Source organism: Halichoerus grypus, chromosome 14, assembly GCF_964656455.1.
Source record: "Halichoerus grypus chromosome 14, mHalGry1.hap1.1, whole genome shotgun sequence".
In the NCBI taxonomy this organism is placed as follows: domain Eukaryota; kingdom Metazoa; phylum Chordata; class Mammalia; order Carnivora; family Phocidae; genus Halichoerus; species Halichoerus grypus.
Window position 1 is genome coordinate 36,396,131 of NC_135725.1, and position 25,636 is coordinate 36,421,766.

Consider the following 25,636-nt stretch of genomic DNA (forward strand, 5'->3'; position numbering starts at 1 on the left):
AAGGTGATTCTTCCTGGATTTTGATTTTACATAATAATATTTAAATATTATTTTATGCTAAACAAATCCTGGATATTGTATGATCTAGAATATCAGGGATTTAAAAGACTAAACACTAGAATAAAAAATCAGTATGGTTTTAAAAGATTAAACACCCTAATTGAAGAAAGTTTGCATTTATAGTAGGTCATTATTAATTATATTCTACAGATTGTCTCTTGTAGGTCAAGTTTTTGGGTAAGGAAACATTTTGACATTTGTGGAACATTTTGAGAAACAGTTCTCTCGGATGCCTTATTTCCTTATCATGGAAAAAGAAAAAAAAATGTCCAACTATTTGCTTGGTTTAGGTACACTGACTCGTACACCATCTGTTGCCCAGGCACACACTCTAGCAAGCACACAGTAACTTGCCTTATGCCAGTTATTCAGACTCAAATACAAAAGCAGCAAGGACACCAGCTTTAGCCTCAAAAAGTGTAAAGTTCAGTGCAGAGAGAAATCATCAAGTAAATGTAAAGCCATAAAATAATCAATCTAATAGGAATATGGTCAAAGCTTAATGGGTAAATAAAGGAGCAATAGGCCACCTGAGGATTTGTGAAATATTTCACAGAGGAAGTAAAGTATATCACTACAATTTGAAGGAATAATGGAAGAACAACTCCTCTTTTGTTAGGCAAATAAATATACATGAGCTGTTCAGGTACAAGAGAGAATTACAGGGAGGATTTGTTGCTGGGATTGGTGCTGCTAGGGGTATGATTGTTGTGGTGTTGAGAGAACCACATGGGCAGACACAGCAGCTAGGAGGGTTATTTGGTCATTTTCATTTATCTACTTTGTAGGCAATTACCTATTCAATTTGATTTGTGTATTCCTGGAGACTTTTCTTTCTAAAGTGGACCCACAGTGTATCTGTTTTGTCCTCAGAGAAAATAAAAATTTTAATCTAGGAAGAATGCAGTATACCAACAAAGCATAATTAGTATAACAGAAACCACTGGATGGCTGGCTAAGAATCATTCCTTCTTTCCACCTTTCTAAAGGAATTTGATTATTTTTTCAAGCTCTTTCCTCCTTTGTGCAGCCATGAGCTTTTGTGGAAGGAGGACATATTTTCAGATGCAGAGGGTAAACATGATTGGTCTAAGCCAGCTGTAATTGGTTCTTTTAGACTGGGGCTTATGACACATTTGATCAATGATATGTGAAGAGATATTTGCTGGCAGGAAGTAGTCAGATGGGACTTCTCAAAATAACTTCCTTAATCTTAAAAGACAAATAAAGAAGGCAAAGTCCCTTTTCCTTTACTGGGTAACTTGTACTGGGTGTGAAACCTGAGACCATGACCAACATTTTCACTGTGGAAGGAAGCTGGCCAAGAACAAGCCTAAGGCAAGAGGCAGAGTACAAAGATGGAAATAACCTACGCCCTTAATGATGTCAATGAATCACTGAATTAATCATTTGTGGAACTATTACAACTGCTCAATTTCTCATGATGTATGATAAAACTTTTTTTTTTTTAAGAGCTTAAACAAGTTAGTTTCCTGTTACTTGTAGCCAAAAGCACCCCAACTATACAATAAGAATAATTAAATGTAAAGCTTGAAAGGATTAAAAATTTGCAGTGCTCATCTACCTTGTCTGATATTTGAACAAAGGGAGGATCTGAGATAATAAATGACTTGTGTGATCTCACTCAGTTAATTATAAGCAGACTCAGGCTTCCTAAGTTCCACAAATACTCTGCTAACATATCCTTCAGTTTTATTTCAAAAATACTACTCCCTTATTTGTATAAAATCATCCAGTAGAGTGTGGTATTTAATAACTAAGGGCTCAGTAAATACTGATGAGTACCTTACTAATGATGAATCTTTATTTTCAGCTTTGTCTGACAGTTTTGACATTAATCATCCAATTATGACAATGAAGATAATACATACTACTTAGATTAAACTCAGTGGGTCACACCTGCGTGTTTTGCTACTCCCTTTGCCCTCTCTATGACCTTATATACCCCACTTTCTATACCATCACTGAATGCTATGTACTTGAACCCACTGACTGCAACTTATTTTAAAGTAACTCTTAACTTCTCTCTGATAGATAGCTAAGGTTTTGATGGAGTGACAAGGAGTTGTACAGCAATAAGAACTTCCTAGATGATGGCCCTTTTGTATCTAGAGGATGACCTGAGACCCTCTAAGCTTTCATGACCTGTCAGTTTCCTGCAGGCTCGGCACACTGCTGAAGAGTTTTACAACATTAGCAAAAGGCCTATTTCATACAAATATTTAATGTGTTTTGTTGAATTAATGGACAATAGAAAATGTGTATCTAGAACAGGGATAGGTGAACAAAAGAGAGAAAAAGACAAACAGATTGGGGAAAGTTAGTTGAGAAAATGAGTTCTTCCAATTTTCTCATTTTGTTAGGTACCAAGTTTAAAGTAAATCCTCTTTCTCAATCTTACTTTGCCTTGTCTCCATCTTCATCAAATTAAAAAAAAAAAAAAAAAAACTTGATCTATGTGAAGTCATATAATGCCCTAGTGATTTTTAGAATATATTAGTATAATGAAATTGAAACCATTAATTGAATGACACAATAATTTTTACAGAGCAAAGAAAAAAATGTATTTAAAAGAAGAAACTGGTTCACAAAGTACGATTATTTTAAAAAACACATTTGAGTTTCAAGTTTAAAAAAGGCCGTCACCAAAGATTGGTATCAAGTGATAACAGTGGCAGTTTATTAATAATCTGTCATGTAAAGCTGACATATTATAAGCCGAATTCTGCTCAGCTTTGCAATGAAATCCCATCCATTTTATTACTACCGGAATTAAATATGTTCTGTTGAAAGGCTTTAGTAAGCTTAAATATGATTTAAAGCCCTTTTTTTCCATATCTTTACTGCTTTTCCTACTACCTCATTATCAACAAGTCAAATCGACAAAAGTCTAATCTTGATTTTCCTGGATATCCTGGGTACACCAAACAGGGAGGAAGATAAAACACAGATGTTTATAGAGGTTGATAAGTCTGCCTTTAGACAAATAGAAAAGTCTTAGCAACTAAATTACTTGTTTCTGACATGTTGGGAGCAGGGAGAAGGCTAGATTTAGTGTGGAAATAATATAGGCTAAGTATTAAAAGTTCAGCCCAGAGAATTCACAGATGGATAATTTATTTAATCAGAGTTAGGTGTGAGCTAGTCAGATAGAAACGATCTATTCAAAGGTGTAAAGAGGTGATAGTCCATATGTATTCAGACTAAAGGATTTAGATGAGGCATTTTATAAGTAAACATCAATGAACCAGATTTTCATAAATAGTAGTTGTAGTTGAACTTTATTTTTTCTATGTATTGTTCAATTTGGCTGTTCAGGATTATGTCTCCACCAGCTACCTACCATATTTTACGTGACCTCTGTTAGTCTCAGGCTTCCAAAAGTGTGCTATGAGGATTTGAGGGAAGATGGGCTAAAAGGCATACGAGCTACTCCAATTGGTAGAAATATTAAGAGGTGGTACACAAACGACTGGACAGAGTTTAGAGGTTTGATGTAGGATTTAGCAAGGTTATCAGTAAAGAAGCAAGTAACACTTTGTATTATAAATATATTGTTAGAGTACTAGTTTTCATCCATCAGATAGTTAAAAGTATTCTTTTTTTTTTTTTAAATATTTTTTATTTATTTATCTGAGAGAGAGAATGGGAGACAGAGAGCATGAGAGGGGGAGGATCAGAGGGAGAAGCAGACTCCCCACTGAGCAGGGAGTCCGATGCGGGACTCGATCCAGGGACTCCAGGATCATGACCTGAGCCGAAGGCAGTTGCTTAACCAACTGAGCCACCCAGGCACCCCGATAGTTAAAAGTATTCTTATTACTAAATCTCAAGGCCATAATCGCAGATTCACTTTTCTTTATTCCATAATTAAAGCCTTTTCCAAATGATTAAAACCTTTTCCAAATGAGAATTTTTGTTTTCCTGTTTTTAAAATTTCACAATTAAAATATAAATGCTCTGAAAGATACCAAGGAAGTAAGTATAGTAAGTAAGTATAGGAAGTAAGTATACTACCCAAGATGAAGTTTTGCCATGGATAATATAAATGAAAGTGTGTGTGTGTGTGTGTTTCTGTGTGTGTGTGTTTCTCATTCAATGGAGAAAGCATTATACAATACTACTATTTAATAAATTTCTAAAAAGAAGACCTTTAGAAGTTCAAAAGAAAAATAGAAGAGAAGTAGAAGAGTACAAGCCTCAGTTTTCCCCATTCTAAATTCAGGTAATGGAAATTGACAATTTTTAAAGTTTCATAGTTCAAGAATAGACAATTTAATTGAATTTTACTAACAATGTGAATATAAATGGAAATTTTGATCAAAATAAAAGTGTCTTTTCTATAAAACATTCTGAAGATCAAGGTGAGCACTTCCTAAGGAGCTGGATTTATTGGTAGTATGTGTGCACGAAGTGTTAAAGAAAAAGTACATAACATCGGATTTAGGAAAACCTTCTGGGGACATTCATGACATAATGAAGATTGTAAACAAATCTATAGCCATTAGCTTCCAGGTGATGGAGAGATGTGGTATGTATGTGTACACATATGCCCAATGGGTTACAAGGATAGTTACATTTCTTTCTTTCTTTCTTTCTTTTTTCCCCTTTCTTAGTCCTTAACATACTACTAGCACTTGCCTTTTAGGAAGGTAACTAATACAAAAACTCAGTAGCTTTTCCCTAAGTTGTTGCTTAAATAATTTCTTTTTTTTTCCTATCTCATTCACCCCCTCGGTTTCATTTGGTATAGTGAAAATAGCATGAGCTTTGAGGGCTATCATGCTGGTAACATATGGAAAAGTCATGGGTATCTTAGAGTCACAGACTTTCATTCTATGAGATGGAGTAATAATGCCCCTCATAGATTTTATGAAGATTAAATAAAATAGGAACTGATTCATTTTAACTAATACTTTAATATGAGAGTCCCTTTTTCCTCCTTATTACTGCCCCTTCTTCACATTTTTAATTCCTCGTTTTCTCCCCATTGTGCTTTCGTTTAAAAATATACTCTGTTCTTCATTCTTCTCCAAAACAATTTCCCAAAAGTATTCTAAAAACAACCTGTTTCAGAATCACCTTGGGATGCTTGATGAAAACGTCACTTCCCAGGCTTTGCTCCAGATCTTACCAAATCAGACATGCTGGATGGCATGGGTACCTGAAAATGTGTGTTTTAACAAGCTTGCTCTGGGAAATGTGCACACTAAATTTGCATACAATTGATTTAAACCATTATGCTTACACAATGGTTTTAACAGTCTTGTATTATGGTCTAGCACCTCTTCTTTGAGAAAATCTTAATCACAGCTGGCAGGCTGCCTTCTAAGTTTAATATAAGAAAAACTAAAAATGGGAAATGGAATTAATTGCACTTCACAACAACTCAGCCTGGACAGAGATGATGGTAAAAGCACCGTATCCACTCAATTACTCACCAGCAACCTGTGGTTGACTCTGCCTTTTGTGATTTTTTGACCTATATTCTGAATTGCTTGTATTCCTTATCACTAAATACTAATAAACATACTGCTTATTCATCTTTTCTTTTCTTTTTATATCCTAATTTTAGAAGAAAAAAATCTTAATATAGAGCAGAAATTATAAAGGACAAGGTTTATGGGTAAGAAGACAATTTTGTCACTCTTCTCTGAAAACTTAAGCATTTGAATGAAAGCACCAAAAATTTAATAAAGTAAATATTTTTTATATTTCTTTGAATTTATAAAAGGTCTTCCCGAATATTTGTCATTGCTTATTTTTTATAGATGACATAAAACTGCTTAATATAGTAGAATTAATACAGTATACATTTGACGTAAAAGCAACTCATTTCAAACCACAAGTTCAATTATTAGTGGATGAAAACACATGGATATATTAAGTCTAGTTCCATAGGGATAAATTTTTAAGACTGTATAAAATATTGTCTGGGTCTTCAGTGACATAATTATTGTCTCTAGGAAGCTCACAAAACTTAAAATGAATGAGTGGAGTGTACTTGACTAAGCAGTATTTTTTAAAATAATTTTTGTTTCAGTTAAAGTCAGTGATGCTGGGGAGGAGCAAGATGGTAGAGGAGTACGAGACCTAAATTTCGTCTAGTCCCAGGAATTCAGCTAGATAGTTATCAAACCATTCAGAACACCTACAAACTCAACAGGAAATCGAAGAAAAGAATAGCAACAAATCTTTGAACAGAAAAGCGACCACCTTCAGGGAAGGTAGGACGTCCTGAGAAGTGAATCTGAGGTGATATTCGGGAAGATAGACAGCAGGGGAAGGGAGCTTCCATCAGCCACTACCAGCAAGTGATAGAGCCGGGGAGCACAAAATTGGAACTTTCAGAAGTCTGCTCTGCTGAGGGAAGTTGCTCCAGTGGCTAACCGGGGGTGGAACTCTCACTGGGACAGTGTAATCTCGGGACCCTCGGGGTCACAGAAAGACCAGGGGTGCCTGAGTGGGGCAGAGCTCCCAGGTGTCAGAGCGGGGAAGCCGGCTGCAGAGACGGAGCTGAGGCATGGGCTCTCAGCTCTGGGTTGCCATAAACCGTGATCTGTGGGACAGTTGGGCCACTGCTCTTCCAGCAGGGACTCAACGAGTGGCAGATTCGGGGAGACTCCCCTTCCCCCCCTGGGAGGAGCAGCACAGGAGCGCACCACAGGGATCTGCTGGGTTTGGAGACTCCACACCCAGTCAGGTACCAGAGATAGAAACGCTCGGTCACAGGCCGGGTGAGCACAGAGTGCAGCCGGAGACCAGGGAGACAGGAGTGATTGACTGCTTTTCTCTGGGGGCGCACTGCAGAGTGGGGCCCCAAGCTCTCAGCTCCTCTGGGGCCAGAGATTGGGAGGCCACCATTTTCATTCTTGTACTCCAAAGCTGTACAGAAAGCTTTCAGGGAACAAAAGCTACCAAGAGCAAACCTGAACAGATTACTTAGTTTGGCCCCCGGCAAGGGCAGTGCAATTCCGCCTTAGGCAAAAACATTTGAGAACCCCTGCAACAGGCCCCTCCCCTAGAAGATCAGCAAGAACATCCAGGCAAGACCAAGTTTACCGATCAATGAAAACGGGAGAACTCCAGTGCTAGGGGAATACAACACAGAATTCACGGCTTTTTTCTCATGATTCTTTAGTCTTTCCAAGTTATTTTTTTAAATTTTCTTTATTTTTCCCCTTTTCTAATTTTTTAGTTGAATTTTTCTTCTTTCCTTTTTCAACCGACATCTTATCAATTCCTTTTTTAAAATCTTTTTTAGTTTTTCATTTTTACAGTCATATTCTATCTCTTCATTGTATTTAACCTTATTTTTTGCATATATATATATATATATATATATATATATATATATATAAGTTTTTCCTTCTTTAAAATTTTGGAATACAGTTTCTTCTAACAGACTAAAATATACCCTAAATCTAGTGTATGACGTTGTCCTAGTCTCCTGCCTGATCACATTCTCTTTTTTTTTAAATTTTTTTCATTCATTTTTTCAACCAATTTCTTATCAATTCCTTTTTTAAAATCCTTTTTAATTTTCACTTTTACAATCATATTCCATCCCTTCATAGTGTTTACCCATATATATATATATATATATATAAATTTTTCTTTCTTTAAAATTTTGGGAGACAGTTTCATCTAACAGACCAAAATACACCCAAAATCTAGTGTGTGGCTCTGTTATATTCACCACCCTGATCATATTCATTCTTTTTTTCCCTTTCTATTCCCACCTGGTTTTGGGTCTCTTTAGTTTAGTTTAGTGTATATTTTTCTGGGGTCATTGTTATCCTTTTAAGCATTTTTTTTAGGATTTTGTTCTCTCATTCATCTATTCTCCTCTGGACAAAATGACAGGATGGAAAAACTCAACTCAAAAAAAGAACAAGAGGCCGTAACGACTGCCAGGCACCTAATCAATACAGACATTAGTAAGATGTCGGAACTAGAGTTCAGAATGATGATTATAAAGATACTAGCTGGGCTTGAAAAAAGTATAGAAGATACTAGAGAATCACTTTCTGGAGAAATAAAAGAACTAAAATCTAACCAAGTAGAAATCAAAACGGCTATTAATGAGGTGCAATCAAAAATGGAGCCTCTAACTGCTAGGATAAGTGAGGCAGAAGAAAGACTTAGTGAAATAGAAGATCAAATGATGGAGAATAAAGAAGTTGAGAAAATGAGAGATAAACAACTACTGGATCACGAGGGGAGATTTGGAGAGATAAGTGATACCATAAGCAAAACAACATTAGACTAATTGGGATCCCAGAAGAAGAAGAAAGACAGAGAGGGGCAGAAGGTATATTGGAGCAAATTATAGCAGAGAACTTCCCTAATTTGGGGAAGGAAACAGGCATCAAAATCCAGGAAGCACAGCGAACCCCCCTCAAAATCAATAAAAATAGGTCAACTCCCTGATATCTAATAGTAAAACTCACAAGTCTCAGAGACAAAGAGAAAATCCTGAAAGCATCTCGGGACAAGAGGTCTGTAACCTACAAGGGTAGAAACATTAGATTGGCAGCAGACCTATCCACAGAGACCTGGCAAGCCAGAAAAGACTAAATGAGGAAAATATGCAGCCAAGAATACTATATCCACCTAGGCAGTCATTGATAATAGAAGGAGAGATAAAAAACTTCCAGGACAAATAAAAACTAAAAGAATTTGCGAACACCAAACCAGCCCTACAAGAAATATTGAAAGGGGTCCTCTAAGCAAAGAAAGAGCCTGAAAGTAAAATAGACTAGAAAGAGACAATATACAGTAACAGAGACAGAGACAATATACAGAGACAACATACAGTAACCGTCACCTTACAGGCAATAGAGTGGCACTAAATTCATATCTTTCAATAGTTACCCTGAATGTAAATGGGCCAAATGCCCCAATCAAAAGACACAGTGTATCAGATTTTATAAAAAAAAAAAAAAAAAAAAAAAAAACAAGACCCATCCACATGCTGTCTGCAAGAGACTCATTTTAGATGCAAAGACACCTCCAGATTTAAAGTGAGGGAGTGGAAAACCATTTACCATGCTAATGGTCATCAAAAGAAAGCTGGGGTGGCAATCCTTATATCAGACAAATTAGATTTTAAAACAAAGACTATAATAAGAGATGAGGAAGGACACTACATCATATTTAAAGGGTCTATCAAAGAAGAAGATTTAACAATTTTAAATATCTATGCCCCTAACATGGGAGCAGCCAATTACATAAGATAGTTAATAACAAAATCAAAGAAACACATCAAAAACAATACAATAATAGTAGGGGATTTTAACACACATCTCACTCAAATGGACAGATCATCTGAGCAAAAGATCAACAAGGAAATAAGGCTTTAATAACACACTGGACCAGATGAACTTCACAGATATATTCAGAACATTCCATCCCAAAGCAACAGAATACATATTCTTCTCAAGTGCCCATTAACATTCTCTAGAATAGATCACATCCTAGATCACAAATCAGGTCTCAACTGGTACCAAGAGATTGGGATGATTCCCGGCATATTTTCAGACCACAGTGCTTTGAAACTAGAACTCAATCACAAGAGGAAAGTCAAAAAGAATTCAAATACATGGAGGCTAAAGAGCATCCTACACAAGGATGAATGGGTCAACCAGGAAATTAAAGAAGAATTAAAAAAATTCTTGGAAACCAATGAAAATGAAAAATGAAAATGAAAATTCCTGAATTTTCATTCAGGAAAATGAAAACACAACTATTCAAAATCTTTGGGATGCAGAAAAGGCAGTCCTAAGATGAAAGTATATAGCAATACAAGTCTTTATCAAGAAACAAGAAAGGTCTCAAATACACAACCTAACCCTACACCTAAAGGAGCTGTAGAAAGAACAGCAAATCAAGCCTAAACCCAGCAGAAGAAGAGAAATAATAAAGATCAGAGCAGAAATCAAAGAAATGGAAACCAAAACAACAGTAGAACAGATCCACGGAACTAGGACTTGATCTTTGAAAGAATTAATAAGATTGATAAACCCTTGGCCAGACCTATCAAAAAGAAAAGAGAAATGACCCAAATAAATAAAATCATGAATGAAAGAGGAGAGATCACAACCAACACCAAGGAAATACAAACAACTATAAGAACATATTATGAGCAACTATATGCCAGCAAATTAGATAATCTGGAAGAAATGGTTGCATTCCTAGTGGTGTTTCAACTACCAAAACTGAACCAGGAGGAAATAGAAAATGTGAACAGACCCATAACTACTAAGGAAATTGAGGCAGTAATAAAAAATCTCCCAACAAACAAGAGCCCAGGGCCAGATGGCTTCCCAGGGGAATTCGACCAAACATTTCAAGAAGAATTAATACCTATTCTTCTGAAACTGTTCCAAAAAAATAGAAATGGAAGGAAAAGTTCCAAACTAGTTTTATGAGGCCACCATTAGCTTGATCCCAAAACCAGACAAAGACCCCCATCAAAAAGGAGAATTACAGACCAATATCCTTGATGAACGTGGATGCAAAAATTGTCACCAAAATATGAGCCAATAGGATCCAACATTACATTAAAAGGATTATTCACCTTTACCAAGTGGGATTTATCCCTGGGCTGCAAGGTTGGTTCAACTTCCTCAAATCAATCAATGTGATACAATACATTAATAAAAGAAAGAACAGGAATCTTATGATCCTCTCAATAGATGCAGAAAAAGCATTTGACAAACTACAGCATCATTTCTTGATTAAAACTCTTCAGAGTGTAGGGATAGAGGGCACATACCTCAATATCATAAAAGCCATCCATGAAAAACCCACAGCAAATATCATTCTCAATGGGGAAAAACTGAGAGCTTTCCCCCTAAGGTCAGGAACGCAGCAGTGATGTCCACTATCACCACTGCTATTCAACATACTATTAGAAGTCCTAGCCACAGAAATCAGACAAGAAAAAGAAATAAAAGGCCTCCAAACTGGCAAAGAAGGAGTCAAACTCTCACTCTTTGCAGATGATATGATACTTTATGTGGAAAACCCAAAAGACTCCATCCCAAAACTGCTCGAACTCATACAGGAATTCAGTAAAGTGGCAGGATATAAAATCAATGTACAGAAATCAGTGGCATTCCTATACACCAACAACAAGACAGAAGAAAGAGAAATTAAGGAGTTGATCCCATTTACAATTGCACCCAATACCATAAGATACCTGGGAATAAATCTAACCAAAGAGGCAAAGAATCTGTACTCAGAAAACTATAAAATACTCATGAAAGAAATTGAGGAAGACACAAAGAAATGGAAAAACATTACATGCTCATGGATTGGAAGAACAAATATTGTGAAGATGTCAATGCTACCTAGAGCAATCTACACATTTACTGCAATCCTTAAAAAAATACCATCCACTTTTTTCAAAGAAATGGAACAAATAATCCTAAAATTTGTATGGAACCAGAAAAGACCCTGAATAGCCAGAGGAATGTTGAAAAAGAAAAGCAAAGCTGATAGCATCACAATTCTGAACTTCAAGCTCCATTACAAAGCTGTAATCATCAAGACAGTATGGTACTAGCACAAAAACTGACACATAGATCAATGGAAAAGAATAGAGAGCCCAGAAATGGACCCTCAAATCTATGGTCAATGCATCTTTGACAAAACAGGAAAGAATGTCCAATGGAAAAAAGAGTCTCTTCAACAAATGGAGTTGGGAAAATTGGACAGCCACATGCAGAAGAATGAAACTGGACCATTTCTTTACACCACCCACAAAAATAGACTCAAAATGGATGAAAGCCCTAAATGTGAGACAGGAGTCCACCAAAATCCTAGAGAGGAACACAGGCAGCAACGTCTTCGACCTCAGGTGCAGCAACATCCTAGAAACATCACCAAAGGCAAGGGAAGAAAAGGCAAAAATGAACTGTTGGGACTTCATCAAGATGAAAAGGTTTTGCACAGCAAAGGAAACAGTCAACAAAACCAAAAGACAACCGACACAATGGGAGAAGATATTTGCAAATGACATATCAGATAAAGGGCTAGTATCCAAAATCTATAAAGAACTTATCAAACTCAACACCCAAAGAACAAATGATCCAATCAATAAATGGGCAGACGACATGAATAGACATTTTTCCAAAGAAGACGTCCAAATGGCCAACCGACACATGAAAAAGTACTCAACATTGCTCAGCATCAGGGAAATCCAAATCAAAATCTCAATGAGATACCACCTCACACCAGTCAGAATGGCTAAAATTAACAAGTCAGGAAACAACAGATGTTGGCGAGGATGCGAAGAAAGGGGAACCCTCCTACAACGTTAGTGGGAATGCAAGCTGGTGCAGCCACCCTGGAAAACAGTATGGAGGTTCCTCAAAAAGTTGAAAATGGAGCTACCGTATGACCCAGCAGTTGTACTACTGGGTATTTACTCCAAAGATACAAATGTAGTGATCTGAAGGGCTACATGCACCCCAATGTTTATAGCTGCATTGTCCACACTAGCCAAACTATGGAAAAAGCCCAGATGTCCATCGACAGATGAATGGATAAAGAAAAGGTGGTGTATATACACAATGGAATATTATGCAGCCATCAAAAGGAATGATGTCTTGGCATTTGCAACAACGTGGATGGAATTAGAGGGTATTAGCTAAGCAAAATAAGTCAATCGGAGAAAGTCAAGTGTTATATGATCTCACTGATATGAGAATTTGAGAAACAAGACAGAGGATCATAGGGGAAGGGAGGGAAAAATGAAACAAGACAAAACCAGGGAGAGAGACAACCCATAATAGACTCTTAATCTCAGCAAATAAACTGAGGGTTGCTGGAGTGGAGGGAGGTGGGGGGATGGGGTGGCTGGGTGATGGACACTGGGGGGGTAGGTACCCTGGTGAGCACTGTGAGTTGTGTAAGATTGATGAATCACAGACCTGTACCCCTGAAACAAATAATACATTATATGTTAATAAAAAAAAAAGTCATTGATGCTGACTACAAAAAAAAAAAGTATTTATCTTTTTATTTTCTAGATTTCTCTTCTCAGAAAATGTTAGTTAACCTGAATTTTTTTTCATAAGTGGAGAGTAACATGCTTTAATAACAGAATAAATAATTATGTTTCTTTATAATGTAGTTTTAAAAAGTAATAATGATTATATTAACTACACCATTCTTGGATTAGAGATAAAGGTCAAAGGCAAACCATAAAAAAGTCTCTGAACTCTTCTTATTATTCTGGTATTACCTCTACCAGAATGCACTAGTCATCATTGGTGATGGGCTTTTTGATTAGAAATGTGGTCTGTCAGCATCAAAGAGCGTAACCTGCACTATTCCAGAGCTGGACAGGCAATTACTGGCATCTTCCTTCGCTATATACCTACCTTATTTTCTGATGATTTTTTTCCAAATGTAATTTCTCCATTGCACTCTTTCATAATAACTTCTTTTAAAACATTTAGCTAAAAATCTTTTCAGGTTTCTTTTTTGATTTAATTATGCTGTTTAGAGCCCAAATTAAAAACTATGTTATCTGTCAGATAACATCAAAATAGGAACATCCAAACCTCTTAAAATGAATTCGTGTTTTTTCATTGTTTTTACTGCTTCTTCTACTCGATACAAAAACATGTAGGTGACATTTTCTTTAAATTCTTTTGGCTTGGTATATAGTACTCAAAAAAGTATTTATATATGTATTATTATTATTATTATTATTACCAGCTAAGAATCGGAATACTCATGTGAACAATCTTTATTACACAACTACAAAACTAACCTCATAGTCACATATATTCACATAGTCAATAGATCAGTTTGTCAAAACACTCATTTAAGAAAAGATCTCAATATCGTAAATGAATTGCTAAGATTTCAATGGCTTTCTCTTGGCCAAATGCAATGTCTTTTCCTGCTTTTGTTGTGGTTGTATTATTTGTGATGCACTTAACAGTCATTTAGGATTACTATAACCCTCTTGGCTGATAAAGAGGGTGAGCTGGGATTTGAACACAGGCCCCTTGGCTTGAGAAACTACTTTTTTCCCTTTTATTTCTCTGCTTTGTGCTCTTCTATTGCTCCTCCAGTGTCTAAGCTTTATGAAATTTCTTCTTTCTATAATGATTTTAAGGGCACCTGTCTGGGTCAGGCAGTAGAACATGTGACTCTTTATCTTGGAGCTGTGAGTTCGAGCCCCATGTTGGATATAGAGATTACTTAATAAAATAAAATAAAATAAAATAAAATAAAATAATAAAAATAATGATAGTTATTCGTTGACAGGATTTCAAATACCACACTCCAAGTCATGAATTCCACATGCATGTCTTTAGTTCTGTACACCAAGGCATACTTGTACATGTCTAAGAATGTCCCTTTGACTCTAGCAATAATTCTCAACACAGAAACATTCTCACTTATTACTGTACACTTTCATTGCTTTGATGTATGAGATTCTAATTATTTTGATACTTAACATACATATAAATGCAGATGTATTTATATTAATAGAACCACCCTGCATGTACTAGTCTTTCCAGTTACTTAGGTCCTGAAAGCTCTGATTCACCGTGCTAACTTCTGTAAGTTTATTCCATTCTCCCTGAAATAAGAACAGAGGTTTTCCAATTGTTTCTTCATCAATAAATTATATTAACATATTATAAACACAGATGATACTGCAAAACATTTGGTAAACCTTCCTAACAAATTAATCCTGACCTTGTTCATCCAGTGTTCCATAGGGAAAATGGCCAAGGTGAAGGGAACATACAATCGTACCCATTTCTGTATTTGTTTCCTTTGCTATCTTCCCATCTCCATTGGCTTTTCCTGGGAGTCTAAGTGGCTGTCACCACCAACACCGTACAACACCTTTCTAGGGGCTATAAATACTCTGGCTTTTCTCACGCAACAGAGGGAAATCCTTTGAAGTCTAAAACATGTTTTCCCAAAGTAACTAGAAAAAAAGGTAAGAGAGCCCTAAACTAGAAGTAATTGTGTTTATAGAATACAGAATCCTAATCTATCAGCTACCACAGACTGGTTAGGCTGTCCCCCCCATAAATCACTATCATACTTTCTCCCATCTCCTTTAAGGAGGAAAAGTTCTACATGTAACTCGCTATCTTTGAAGAAAACAGATGATGTTTTATCCATGCATAGGATAAAAGAAATCTTTCTTCTTTCTGGAGACTCAGTGATATATTGTCAAAAGTCTCAGATGCTTCAGCATTTACTCAGAAGTCTCTTATTTTTATATAAAGTAAATAAATATATCATCAAAAAATTCCAGAACTCAAAAAACCTTAGAAATCATGTTGTCCCACCATCACATATTATAAATGATAAAATGAAGGCCAGAAGGCCATGCTCCTAGAAAATCTTATTAGATGGAAACTTCCCCTTATCTGCCTTCACTACCTAGCAAACCTCACATTCTTTCTATAAGACCTAGCTGAAATTTTGCATCTGTGAGATAGGATAACTTCATGGACTCCTGTAGGCATTTATTATTATCCTAGCCTCTCCTATAACATTTGTTTCATATCCTTCTAATAGGATCTATCATCTCTGGTACACCTCTCTTTGGCTGTGCAGCCTTGAGCAAGTTTCATATCTTCTCTTAATCTCAATTTTACTGGAATAAGCAACAGTCCCTCTCTCTCACTCTCAAGGATATTGTAACGATTAAAAGAAATAATCATTGTAAAGGATTTAGCGCATTTCCTGGCACATCGTGCATGCTCAACAAATCTTACTGTTGTTGGGCTAATGTAATTTATGTATTCACACACATTTTCCTTTCACTAATTGGGGAGTTCCAAAATGAGCTCTTATTCAGTCGGTAGCCCAGTGATTAGCACTGGGTTGTGCACACTTTACCTACCAAGAAGTCTGTGTTGAAGGTGTTAAGGAATGAATATTCTCACATGCTTGGTCCTTGGTAAAATCTCTTCTCCATCATGTATCCTTAGGAATAGCTACAATGCCATTTAATCCCTTAATCAAAATTATTTCCAGAAGTTTATTTATTTATTTATTTTTTTAAAGATTTTATTTATTTATTTGAGAGAGAGAGAGCACATGAGAGGGGGGAGGGTCAGAGGGAGAAGCAGACTCCCTGCCGAGCAGGGAGCCCGATGCGGGACTCGATCCCGGGACTCCAGGATCATGACCTGAGCCGAAGGCAGTCGCTTAACCAACTGAGCCACCCAGGCGCCCCAAAATTATTTCCAGAAGTTTAAAATAAAACACTGAATAAGCCAGTGCTTTTGTTAGCAAAGTCAGGTTTTTTTTGTTTGTTTGTTTTACTTGAGACATTTTATACCAAGTATAATAAGTGTGTCCTTCTATAATTTCTCAAGAAGAAAATGTAGTTCTACCCAAATATATTGGATTTTATCCTTAATTTATATTTAACCTTTTCCTGATGCTGTGGTTTGACCTGAAAAATTTGAAGTTATATCTCTATTTCATGTGTGGGCAAATGCTCTAGCAATAGTATTCAAAACAATTTTGCATGGTAAGCTTTTTTTTTTTTTTTTTTTTTTTAAGATTTTATTTATTTATTTGACACAGAGAGAGAGAGAGAGGAATCACAAGCAGGCAGAGTGGCAGGGAGCGGCAGAGGGAGAAGCAGGCTTCCCGCGGAGCAGGGAGCCCGATGTGGGACTCGATCCCAGGACCCTGGGATCGTGACCTGAGCCGAAGGCAGACGCTTAACGACTGAGCCACCCAGGCGCCCCGCATGGTAAGCTTTTTATATAACATTTTACTTGTCATGCTTGAAATTTACATTAGAAGAACAATAGACTTCCTTACTTAATGGTACCTTTAAGGAACTATGAAAATTCATGAATACGGGACGCCTGAGTGGCTCAGTCGTTAAGCGTCTGCCTTCGGCTCAGGTCATGATCCCAGGGTCCTGGGATCGAGTCCCACATCGGGCTCCTTGCTTAGCAAGGAGCCTGCTTCTCCCTCTGCCTGCCTCTGTCTCTCTCTCTCTGATAAATAAATAAAATCTTAAAAATATATATATAAAAAAAATAAAAATATTAAAAAAAAAAAAAGAAAATTCATGAATAAAATTATATTTGATGAATAATTTGAAGTAAAGACTCTTACTTTAATGATTCAGTTAATAGATAAATGCATATTTAAATACAATAAATAAATATATGTATGTGTTATAATTTACTTCAATTTTGAAAAAAAAATCTACAAAGTGAAAAAAAAAATCAATGTTCCCAATGATAAACATGCTTACTCTGCTATTGGAAAAAGACTCACTGTAAAATTATGATGCCATAGGAAACCCATCTCTGTCACAGGTTTATATCCAGGGAGTCACACAGATGCTATGAACATGGAAAACCAAGGCTATTAATAAGAGACATGTTAGAACCTCTTCAGGTTAGAAACAGACCTCACAAAAATTTTGTTTGAATTAGGTATCAGTTGATTATAAATTTTATCACTTATAATAAGAGAAAAGTAAACTCGAACATCTTACGTCTTGCCTTCAGAGACATATCAAAATAATAAGACCCTCTTAGCTAATATTTTCACTTTCAGGGAGAGAGTCTACTTTAGGTAAGTTCATTTTATAGATTTTATAGCAGGGGCAAAAAGCTAATTTTAAAGATCTACTCTTGAAAAAGAAAATTAGCATTGCCCTTAAATTATAGATGTTCAGAGCTTATGATTTCTCCATTAATTCAGATATTATTAAATGGTGTTTTTAAGTTGGAGGAAGGGGTGGTGGGGAGGTGGCTCCCATTTACGCTGCTTCAAAATATTTAGAGTATCTGTATTTTATCTTTCTCTCTCTTCCTCTCTCTCTCTTTCTCTCTCTCTCTCTCACACACACACCATTACCTCCTATAAATATAAATATCCAGCACAATAGAAGCAGCAACAGAATAATAATTATTGTATCTTTTAAAAGTTGATATATATTTTGGAGTAATAGATTTCCTCAACTTCCTCAGCCTTTCTCCACCCTCCATCTTGTTCCATTCCCTTTTAAAATGGTGCAGATTATTGTCCATCTCAAAGCACTTGGCAAGAATGTTAGAAAACCAGCAGAAAGTCTATGCCGAGTTCTTACTGATACCATTGCGATTTCTTATGACACTTTATAAGCTAAAATACTTGTGACCTTACTTTAAACAGATAATAGAGACTATCAAGTTAACTTAAAAATATATTTACCTCTCTGAATACAGCAAAATAAATGAAACACCTTTTACTCTTAAGTTTATTTTGAGATAACAAGGTATTCATAACGACATTATCTTTCCTTTTAGCCCACCAGATTAGAATAAGATGTTATAGTTGAAATGCATGATGCATATTCTGGAATGTTTTATATTAAAGATAGTATATTTGCATTTTGTAATAATTATACATTGAAATAAATTCACTATCCAGTGAATGATTATAACCAGTAACAATAGATTTCAAATAAGCACGCTTAGCTTATTTATTTGAATCTGAAATTTAAAAAAATCAATACAGATTTTCTTGATTAATGATGGGGTTATATCCTGATTAACCCATCATAAATTGAACATGTGGTAAGTTGAAATGCACTTAGTACAGCTAACCCACTGACCGTCATAGCTTAGGTTAGCCCACTTTAAATGTGCTCAGAACACTTACATTAGCCTATAGTTGGACAAAATCCTTTAATAATGTTGAATATCTCATGTAATTTATTGAATACTGTACTGAAAGTGAAACAGAATGGTTGTGTGGCTACAGAATTGTTATGAGTGTTTTGGTTGTTTACCCTTAGAACGGCATTCCTGACCGGGAGCTGTGGCCCACAGCCGCCGCCTGGCATTGTGGGAGAGGATTATGCTACCTATTACTAGCCTGGGGAAAGTTTCAAATTCAAAATTCGAAGTATGGTTTCTACTCAACGTGCATAGCGTTCGCAACAATGTAAATAGGGGGTCATTTTTACATAAAATTAATATACAAAAGTTCTGAGATAATTAAGGTTTTAATTTTACCATATCATTATTCTTTTGCAGACATAAATTATGCTTATCATGGGTAAAAAGGAGCTCTTTGAATGAGAAGTCATATGCTTAAATGCCAAGTTTTTCTGTATTTACTAATAATGGCTAAATATCAAATGCTGTTCTAAGGGTTATAATTAGGGATACGCTGGACTAAAATGGAGTGGGATGGTCTGAAGTAAATGCAAAAAAATTCTAAGGTCAAAATTTCAGGTAAAATGTCTGAGAATACAGGTCAGTTTATGATAGTGCATATAGATATAAATTATGATATAATTATGCTACTAAATAAATGAAATGAGGCATCAGGGACCACATGCTACAAACACAATTGCAAGACAATCAACTGTCCCTATCTTCACAGACAAACAGATAAAAGGAATGAGAGGAAAGTTTTGGTTTCCAGTTTTTTCAACTTTGCCAAAAAAGGCAGATACAAATGTATAAGAAACCTCTTTGCAAGTTAATGAGGGAAAATGCTCTGTTTTCATTTCTCCTCTATCAGATTCCCTCAAGTTTAGAGATGTGATTTTCTAGAGAAGATAATGATGATGACAGAAGTTTATAGAGATCTTTCAATTTCCACTTAATCTAGTGAATTCCTCCTTCCATATTGTTCCTACTTGTGCTTATATTCAACTGTGAGAGGTCATGTTAAAGTTAGAAATTCTTTGCTCAATAAAATAACCTTTTCCTATTCTTTCCCCACTTGTTTCTGCGAAGAATACCAGCCATTGCTACTCTTTTCCATTTATCACTGCCCTGATCACACTGTAGACTCATTTTGTAATCCCAAATATTTTTGAAGTCTGTTGTATTAAAAATATATTTAATCTCATAATCCCATAGAATGCTTAGACCCCAGTGGTTACCATATGCCTTTGCAGTGTCAATTCATACATACTACACACATCAACCCAGGACAATTAGCTAGAATAGTCTGGGTTGCTAGATCGTTGGCTTGAAGGAATCCTTAGAATGTCTAGTACTGAATCCTTATTCCCTACTTCTAATTTGGTTTTCATCTGAAGTAACAATTAAAAATCACACTCTGAGTAGAATAAGTTAGGACAATATGTTCTCAATTCCAAATGGAATTATTGATTCTTTCACTAGAGCCTGTCTCCCAGTTTCATCTTGACCAACTCAATTGTGAATGGTTTTGCTATACAATCAATTGCTCTAATCTAGGACTCGTGCTTGTTATCTCTCTTTCTCTTACCCTCTACATCCATTATTAAGTCCTTTGGGTTCTGCCTCCAATAGACCGCAAATCCATCTCAGTGATGCCACCCTGGTTTAGGACATCACATCTTTCTCCCTTGGAAATCTTCAAGTGTCTCCTCCTAAATGATCTTGCCACTTCTAGTCTTACCTCCCACTAATTCATTTCCGTAAAGCACTTATTTTAAAACATAAATGGAATTACCACATACTTTTGCTTAAAAGCATTCAATGGCTTTCAAAGGCATTTACAATGAAATCTAATATACTTGTCATGGACTATGAAGCTTACCTCATCTCAAGCCTCTTTCCTTTTTACTTACTGTGCTCTGACTACACTAACATTCATTTATTTCCTTGAACATTCCAAGTTCCCCTTTAATTCAGAGCCTAAAAATCCCATTATACCCCCTTTCTTTCTCCATTTCTTCATGTGGTGAACTCATCTTTCATTTAAAGTTATTAGCTCAAATACCAATTCCTGTCCTCATTATTCTATATTTGAGAATGTTTTTCATCATGACATTTATCAAAGTTGAGATTTATTTTGCATGTTTAATTCTTTTCTCCCCATGAGACTGTGAAATCAATAAGATAAAAACTTTGTCAGCTCCACCATTGTGACATGAGTTAGCCATTTTCCTAGCACATAGTAAGTTCTTCATAAGTTAATGGAAAGAAAGAGCTATTTGAAATGGCTAGTGGAGGATCAGACCTATTAATGCTACATAAAGTCTTTGTACCAATCTTCAAGATACCTTTCTGTGTTTCACCGCTGTTCTTCCTGCTCTAATTACCCCACAGAGATCAGTAATTTAGTAAAAGTGAAAATCACCTAATTAGCTTTTAATTAGTACATGCTCCATATTTCATCATCTTTGGCTACCTAAAACAGACAAGGAAGTCTAAAAGAAAAAAAAAAAAAGCGTCTTTTTTTTTTTAAAAAAAAACAGTTCTGATACAAACTCCACACTCTCCAAATTTATGAAAATAAATTAAATACTATCTTTAGCTTCAAGGATTTTAACCCAAGAACCCTACATTCTTCTCTCATCAGATTTTTCACTATTATAAAGATTTAAAAATAATAACTAATTATTAAAAACAACCTATTATATGGTTTGCTTTTGTACTTCCATTGTTTGAGTTAGGAGTTACTCCAAAGTTAATAAAATAGTTTGTATTACGGACCCAGATATTAAAAAAGAAATGGCCAAAATTGGATATATGAATATGAAATTATTGAACTTTCTGTTTTAAATAATTATTTGATTCCATTATGTTTCATTACATCTCTTGAGTATTTCAGCTATTCTGGAGACAATTGAAGGTATTTCTTTCTTTTTTTAAAATATTTTATTTATTTATTTGACAGAGAGAGAGATAGCGAGAGCAGGAACACAAGCAGGGGGAGTGGGAGAGGGAGAAGCAGGCTTCCCACTGAGCAGGGAGCCCAATGCGGGGCTGGATCCCAGGACCCTGGGATCATGACCTGAGCCAAGGCAGACACTTAACGACTGAGCCACCCAGGCTTCCTGAAGGTATTTATTTCAAGATGAATACTTCAAGAGAAAAACACATGCAGATCAAAACCATGCGTAATAGGACAATACAATCTGTGGCAAACATATACACATTTGCATAATTGACTCAGAATTTTAAGGAAGACATAATACGGATTTTTATACTATCATTCCTATCAAGCACAAAACAGGTATATGATGCACTTCTGTGTTTGTCTTGGAAAACTTCATACATATATATGTCTATATTAAATCTCAAGGCAAATAAAATCTCAATGTAGTACATACAATAGTATTCTGTAGTTAATCAGTTAGGCTGTATTTATCATGGCTGTTACCTGTCTATGCAATTTATTAAACATAATATTTTGGAGACAACTAAATACATTTTAGTAATTTTATATGAATACTAAACAGACTAATTTCTGAGTTTTTTAATAATTCTTTAGATTATTTTGCAGACTTTGCTTCACTTAATATGTGCTGGAAATAAATTATCATAGTACATTAACGGTTAAAGTCAAATATTAATTGTTATGCTGCTGAATATTCATTTCAAAATTATAACTGATGGCCACATAACTGATTGTGGTGTCTGACACAGAGTAGACAATACATAAATACATATCTAAATTTTATAAAAACCTAAAAATTGCTTATAAATAGCAACATTAAATTATTAAACAAATATGAGCATCTTCATATTTATTTATGAATTTTACAATAAGAGTATACACAGAGCAGTTACTATTCTAATGAAAAGCTACCCAGCAAACTATATTAAACATACAAAATAATACCAATATCCTTACAATTTAACAATAGAATAAGATCCTTAAAACCTGGAAATTATTAGGTGTAAAAGTTTAAATAATAAAGCTTTTAGAGAAACCATAGGAAAATATCTTAACAAACATGGCAAAGGCAGATATTTCTCTCTTTTTTTTTTTAATATTTCTTAACTAGGACACAAAAAGCCCTAATTAGACAAGAAATAAGCTAATTGAGAATTTCTATTCATCAAAAGACACCATTAGGGGAGTACTAATAAATCCACCAAATGCTTTAATATACAATATAAATATCTAGTGGTATGCCAGAAAAAGTTTAGCAACTAACTTTCCTGTTTTTTTAATGTCTGCTAGTGTGTGCGGTGTAAAAATTTCTACCATGGCAGATTTTCAAAGTACCAAGCAGCTCTCAAAATTCCTGACAATTTAGCAGTTGGCTCCTGTGAATCAGTTTGAGCCAGCTCCATTACAGAGGATTCAATGCCCATTTTATATATATATATATATATATATATATATATAATGAAAAAGGATACATAGTATAATAGGAAAAGGGCAAGTCTTAACACTTCAAAAAGGAGAATATTTATATGATAAATAATCATCACAAATATGACAAGTAATCATAAAAAAGTGTTTAATGCCATCAATCTTCAGGATATTCAAATTAAAATATTTCTATAAACACACCGGAATGGCTAAAATAGAAGGATAAAAAATTCTAAATGTTAGTGAGTATTTGGAGCAACTCAACTCTCACATCCTGCTTTCAAAAACCAATACAACCTCTTTTGCAAACTATCAGTATCTACTAAAGCAGAACATATGCATATCCTATATAGCCAACAAAATACATGCATGTGTTTCCTAAAAGACATGTTCCAGATGTCCATATAACCTCTATTCATAAGAACCAAAGTCTGGAAGCTACCCGAATGCTTATAAATGGAATAAAGGATCGTAAAGGATCATAATTTGGTACATTCACATAGTTGAATACTACACAGCTATGAAAATGAGTGACTTATCACTGCATATAATCTTACAAATATAATGCTGAGCAAAAGAAGCAAAGTAGTAACTACTGTATGACTTCATTTATAGAATGTAAAACAGGAAGTAATCTACCTTTCTAGAAGTCAATATAGTGCTTATTTTCCATGGATATAGTTACCAGAAGAGTACTATGCAATGGGCTTCAAAGTACACTAATTTTTTTTTTTTTTTTAATGTGAGAGCTGATTATATGGGTGTGTTCATTTTGTTAAAATTAACTGAGACTGTATACTTAATATATGAGCAAGATATGAGATAATAAATAATGATAGGTGTAATTTTTAAAAATATTTTGACATATTTTATAAGTTGAATTAGCTTGCGAGAAAAGTTCATTTAGGTATATTTGTAAAATATAAGTTACAACTTAACAATATTTATTGTTATTAAAATTATTGCTCTATGCACATCCAAATAATGTGTTTCATAAAAAATTTCTTCCATTATCAACAGAGTCTACCTGGTAGAGCAGGGGAATTTCCCCTTGTTTCTATGTGACACTTGTCTTTAATAATCATATGTTGAGTGTTTCAAAAAAATGTAACCAAAGCATATACCTTAGAATGCCCTGAGGTGGTTATTGCCTACAGTCACCTAAAACAACTTCTTCAAGATACATTTCAATAATGCTGCATTATCAAATTTACAAGTTTACTCAATCACCTTTGTATTTTTGAAGATATCATTTACTCGAAAATATAAAATGTATGAAACAATTGTCCATGTTATCCACATTTTATATATATCAGTTACAAGCTAAATCTTTATTATGTTTACTATTAAAGAAGAGATAAACTGAAAATTCTCTTACTAAAATAACACAAATCAAATTGTTTACTTACATTCTGTAGTAATCAGTTATAAGTGGAATCCAGATTCACATTTTTAACAAGTGTTATTGAATACATTAACCAAAGAACTTGACAAATTAATAAGGCCCATAAGATCACCTTAGAAGTTGCTGATTACTTCTTATCATTTCTATTTCCATAGTTAACATATTTTACTTTCAACTTTCTAAACCTCCAATATCAAGCTTTCATAGAGGAATCCAATTTTGATAAATCTTGACAGGTGATAAAATAAGTTTTCCTTTCAATAACTCATTGCCTCTATTCATTGCCATCAAATGGACCTCATTATAAAAAAATTTAATATTTAAAATTGTCATTCATGTCCAAAGAACTTTTTTCAGTAGTATAAATCTTACCTTTCTGAACAATGCTTTCAAATTCACTTACAGCCGATCAAAGACTATTTCAAATGACTGTATTATTATAATCTACCCAAGAACATAAACATTTAATAGAAAATACCACACAGTTTCTTCAACATTTATGTAAAAGTATGCAAGGGAACTATGCAAATTACCTTTATATTTACTGGATATTATCAAGCAGGGATAATAAAGGGAAAAAAAACCTCTAAAATTGAATGTATTAATTATAATCTTACCATAAGCTCACAGGTTAGGAATTCAGACAATAAGTTCACCACCCTGAGACCTAGAAAAGTATAAGCAAAAATATTTTCTATCAGTACAGACATCATATTTTAATTCAAGCATCACAAAATGTTAAATACTGATTCAATATTATGAAAATTTTTCGTTGTATGAGTAATTAGTATACACATAATTTGACAAACAATTTTGACTAAAACATTCCTCTAAAATAGCATTATCATTACTCAGCTCACATCAAACTATTGTGATTTAAGATTAATTACTCTAAGTTGAGCTCTTTAATGCAGGGATGACAAACAAGTAGAGAATTTTTATTGTCTCCTTTGTTTCTTGTGGAACTCTGGGTGATGGGCACATTTGCAAGTGAAATTTATTTTGTAGATGTTACAGAACCCTCTCAGTTACATTCATTTAACAGTTTCAAATATATGCACACCCATACACATACACACATGC

The 25,636-nt window shown here is 34.8% G+C and overlaps 1 protein-coding gene across 42 annotated transcripts in view; it reads right to left on the reverse strand.

Moving 5' to 3' along the window:
- The window catches only part of PTPRD (protein tyrosine phosphatase receptor type D), a 2,297,676-nt gene that overhangs the window by 1,253,316 nt on the left and 1,018,724 nt on the right, over nucleotides 1–25,636 (reverse strand). For all 42 annotated transcript variants that reach the window (XM_078062238.1, XM_078062257.1, XM_078062277.1 and 39 more), the window contains one exon: nucleotides 25,171–25,220. The gene's annotated coding sequence lies outside the window, so the exon portion shown is untranslated. The remainder of the gene's footprint in view (nucleotides 1–25,170; nucleotides 25,221–25,636) is intronic.